This window comes from Macrobrachium rosenbergii, chromosome 3 (genome assembly GCF_040412425.1).
Source record: "Macrobrachium rosenbergii isolate ZJJX-2024 chromosome 3, ASM4041242v1, whole genome shotgun sequence".
NCBI lineage: Eukaryota > Metazoa > Arthropoda > Malacostraca > Decapoda > Palaemonidae > Macrobrachium > Macrobrachium rosenbergii.
In genome coordinates, this window is record NC_089743.1 from 40858977 (window position 1) to 40863976 (window position 5000).

The window sequence follows — 5000 nt, forward strand, 5'->3', positions numbered from 1 at the left end:
ATATATATATACATACATACATATATATATATATATATATATATATATATATATATATATATATATATATATATATATATGCACACTTGCAAATATGTGGATGAAATCAAATTACTAAGAGAGATATAACATAAATTTTACGGATTTGTAAAGATCATCTATAAACTCAACAACTTGTCTATATTTAAAGCATAGTTTTCCTTCCACTCGTCTATTCATTTACTTATTTTCGGGAGCTTTAAATGGCTAACTGGCAACTCCATTACTTCTTGTTATTTGGCGAACCACCGAGAGAGGTCTTACTTCCTGTGACTTTTAGCGAATATTTATTGTGTTGAGCCGTGAAAACGACGTATTTTCTGCAAGACATAGGTATTACAGGCCACTGAATGAGTAATGATTGGTGATAATGATTCGTAATTCATAAATCCAGCCTAGTTAAGACGTATTTATTGAAATAAGTTGGTGGCTTTCGTGAGGGAAGATAGAGGAACTTCGAAAGCCGCTGTTCAAAACTGGTTCTTCCTATTTCGTGGTATGTATGATGTTTTAGCCGAAGTTATATTATCAGTAGGACATTATTGACGTAAAGTCGTATTTAAGAAATTCTGGATGATTTCAGAGCATGATGTCTGTCATTATTTATTAATTTGGTCGGTTAGGTTAGCCTAATTTTCTTGGCTCTTTCAGTCCTGAGACCTTACCCTTCCCCCTTCCCACACGCTCTCCATGTCACCATATTTCACTATATGGGCATTTTGTTCGCAATTGCATTAATTTGGTGAAATTTCCACTAGAATAATAGTGAATTGACTTAGTAATATCCCTAGCCTAGCCGAACCTGGGTAAGAAATAGATGAGATTTTGAGAAATGTTGGCAACTGAGGCTTATTATGATGGGGATGTAGGCCTACTCATTCCACAACATTGAAATTGGTTTCTATTATTTGTTGCAAGCGAAGTAAAATGATTTTAAGTCTTGAATTCATGATAAATAAAATAAAAAAATATCAGTAGGTATGAACTGTTTACTTACAACTTTAGTTTTCAGACAAAGCAACAGATTTTGCTGTTGATTTTGGCCACCAGAATAATTATGTATACCGTCTCAGAGATTAAAACTCTATATTTAGTTCTGTTGTTGTGGTTTCTTTAAATAAAAAAAGTGTGGTTTTTGCATGACAGGTTTAACCTGACCTTTTGGCTTTATATAACTGTATTTATGAGGCCACATCATCAGTGTAACACCTCATTGCAGCTGAATGCCAGTTTTCGAGCTGTGGAAAAGGCCTAGCCATGAACTTTCCTCAAATATAATTTCTGTTTTTTTTTAAATTTGTATAAATACCAGTACTCTTAAATCAGGCTGGCTTAATTAGAAATATAAGTTACTGGTTCTCTGGTATAGTGGTTAAGTGTTGTGGCATGCCACTCAGATGTCACAGGTTTGCGTCTTCCCCAGGGTGATGAAAAATCACTGGCTCTGTATCACGATCAGTTACTTCTGTAGTGTGGGGTCTGCGGTGGGAGTTGAAACCAACATTCTTTGGAAGCTTGAATTTCAAGTCAATGGCCAGTGTGTTTGTTCCATGTGAATAGGTTTCATCCACTGAAATAATGATGATAATAATATGATGATAATAATACTACCTGACCTAACCCATGTAACATTGGTTTTGTAATGGTATGGTGCACTAAGTGATTTCATGTGCTTTTTAATATTTTCATGCAAATGCAGTTGAGTAACAGTTGATTATAGAAACACTATTATTAAATTATTGCATCCTATTTTATTGGGAGTTAACTATTGTTCCTTGGGGCATATGATGCTTACTTTTACGACCAGCGCAATTGCCAAAGTAACTGTGACACTTGTTGGCAGATGATAGTCTTCTGCAGTGCCATTATTATCGTAGTTGTGTGATGCAAGCTGGCAATCATATAAATGCCCAGATGTCTTAGACACTGACCTGAACCATTGTACAGTACTCTGACAATCACAGTTTTGTGTTGGAGATTCTTTGTATGGCTGTAGGCTACTTGCTGCATTGCTAAGAAAAAACTAGGTTTTTGGTGTTGCTACACTTTTATTGTTAAATAATAACCACTGTGTTTCAAGCAGAAGAGAATAGCTTGCAAAATACTTCCTGTAAGTAACTGATATTGGGTAGTGTAAGTATATTATTACCCTCTCAAATCCTTGAAGCCCTGGGGAACCATGATGCTTTATATTAAATACACAGGTGCTAAAGACTGAGGTCAAACAGTAAAACCATTGTAAATATGGTGAGGAACAGAGCTCATGATCAAGTTGTGTGTCATTAAAAGCAGTTTTGTAAAAGTAAAGAATTGCAAGTCAAGTTTAGTTTGTGTAATCAAATGCCAAAATTGAGTAGTCTCTGCCTTGCCTGACTTGAATGCATTCTGGTGTGGATTGGAGACCTCTCCAAAGGCCAAATCATGGCCTTTTGGGTAGGCATTGCTTCAAGGCTATAGGTAGCATGCTACTTCTCTGTGAATGTGGATTAGGCGGAATAGTTTGTAAGGATGACTTTGGGGCCCAGGCAACAGGTTTATATCCTGCATGAGGGCTGATCTTGTGTGTCATTAAAAGCAGTTTTGTAAAAGTAAAGAATGGCCAAATCATGACCTTTTGGGTAGGCATTGCTTCAAGGCCATAGGTAGCATACTACTTCTCTGTGAGTGTAGGTTAGGCGGAATAGTGTGCAAGGATGACTTTGGAGCCCAGGCGACAGGCTTATATCCTGGATGTATGGGTGCAGTTCGATGCATGAGGGCTGATCTTGTGTGTCATTAAAAGCAGTTTTGTAAAAGTAAAGAATGGCCAAATCATGACCTTTTGGGTAGGCATTGCTTCAAGGCCATAGGTAGCATGCTACTTCTCTGTGAATGTGGATCAGGCGGAATAGTTTGTAAGGATGACTTTGGAGCCCAGGCGACAGGCTTATATCCTGGATGTAAGTTCGATGCATGAGGGCTGATCTTGTGTGTCATTAAAAGCAGTTTTGTAAAAGTAAAGAATGGCCAAATCATGACCTTTTGGGTAGGCATTGCTTCAAGGCCATAGGTAGCATGCTACTTCTCTGTGAATGTGGATCAGGCGGAATAGTTTGTAAGGATGACTTTGGAGCCCAGGCGACAGGCTTATATCCTGGATGTATGGGTGCAGTTCGATGCATGAGGGCTGATCTTGTGTGTCATTAAAAGCAGTTTTGTAAAAGTAAAGAATGGCCAAATCATGACCTTTTGGGTAGGCATTGCTTCAAGGCCATAGGTAGCATGCTACTTCTCTGTGAATGTGGATCAGGCGGAATAGTTTGTAAGGATGACTTTGGAGCCCAGGCGACAGGCTTATATCCTGGATGTATGGGTGCAGTTCGATGCATGAGGGCTGATCTTGAACTGTCTCTCGGTCGTTTTCGAAGTGCAGATAATTTTCCATGGAAGGGGTGGATGATAGACTTTATTATTTATACGATTCATCACTCTCAGTGGTTGGAGTGGCTGTCTTCGCTGGTTTGTACACCATAAGAAACTACCCGTAGGGGGATAGTGACGTCAGCACACCTCTCAAGGTTCACTGTAGGCATTACTTCAGGTTCCTTGCAGCATCCCGTACGCCCCTTGTACTCTACCTCCCTTCATATTCTCATTCTTCCATCTCATTATGCACCTTCTCCTAAAAATTTAATAGTGCAACTGCAATGTTTTCCCTCTGTTATACCCATAAAACCTTTTTGCTCTCAATTTCCCTCTCATTGCTGAATGACCTCATTGATCCCAATGCTTGTCCTCTGGCCTAAATTTAATGTTTCATTCCACTCTAAGAAACTTCCGTCATGACTTGTATCTGGATAGGATAACCGGGCAAACCTTTGGCAACGATGCCTTGTCTGTTTCAGTTCAGTTTAGAACCTAGAACCTGCCTGACTCTGCATTCGTACTTGGTTACCGAGGACCAGGGGCGTTAGTTGTTTGGTGTGTTTTGTCCAGCATTCATACTTCTTGTGTGATAGTTCAGGGGAGTTTCTGGTGAGTGTCATAAGCGCTTATAGCAGCCAGAATAACTGGATTTATCAACCGGTGTCACGTAACATTAACTTATGCGTTGCAACCAAAAGTCTCTTCCTTTTCCTGTCTCTTTGGGATGAGATTGCACGCCCCATACCCTTTTCAACCCTTTCCAAAAATTCACCTTATGATAAAATCAACAGTGACAGTGAATTTTTCAGAAAATGGATCTAACTGTTTAGCTCCCTATAGGATCGATCGAGGGACGAGCTTTTGAACGACGAGAATCATTGAAACTTAGATGGAGTTATATATATTATATATATATATATATATATATATATATATATATATATATATATATATATATATATATATATATATATATATATATATATATATATATATATATATATATATATATATATATATATTGTCATAGACAGGGTTCTTCAGGAGACCAAATTTTGAACATTTTATTATTAGGGACTACCTTATGTGCCAAGGGGGTGGGGGGCTGGGTCTCCGATTATAAACAAAAGGAATGTTACTGGAACTTACCTTGAAGTTTTCATTGATTTACCCAGATTATGAAGGTCGCCAATTTGGAATTAGAATTCTATTTATATTTAAGGGGTTTATTTACAGAAAATGGGGCAAGTATGTGAGACCAAAATGTAACAATTTACAAACACATAAATCACATATGATAGATCATAAATGCAGTAATTTAAAGACACGCAATGCAAGTATGAGGGGTCACAGATGCAGCAATTCACATTAAAGCAAGTAACTCTATGTCCAAAATGCATCATTTCACAGGCAACAATACAATGAAAGGGGTAAATTCCAGGATAATGAGAATTAGTTCATCAAGACTTCTGTGTGGGAACGGATTCTTGCAATCAGGCTGCGACCAGGAATGGTTGCGTTATTGGGATGGCAGTCAGTAAAGGATATCTTGGCAT

The 5000-nt window shown here is 38.0% G+C and overlaps 1 long non-coding RNA gene across 1 annotated transcript in view; it reads left to right on the forward strand.

The window, feature by feature from the left end:
* Positions 1–285: 285 nt before the first annotated feature.
* Positions 286–5000, forward strand: part of LOC136854570 (uncharacterized) — an 18456-nt gene continuing 13741 nt past the window's right edge. The window contains exon 1 of the long non-coding RNA XR_010857732.1: positions 286–535. This is a non-coding gene — a long non-coding RNA (uncharacterized lncRNA). The remainder of the gene's footprint in view (positions 536–5000) is intronic.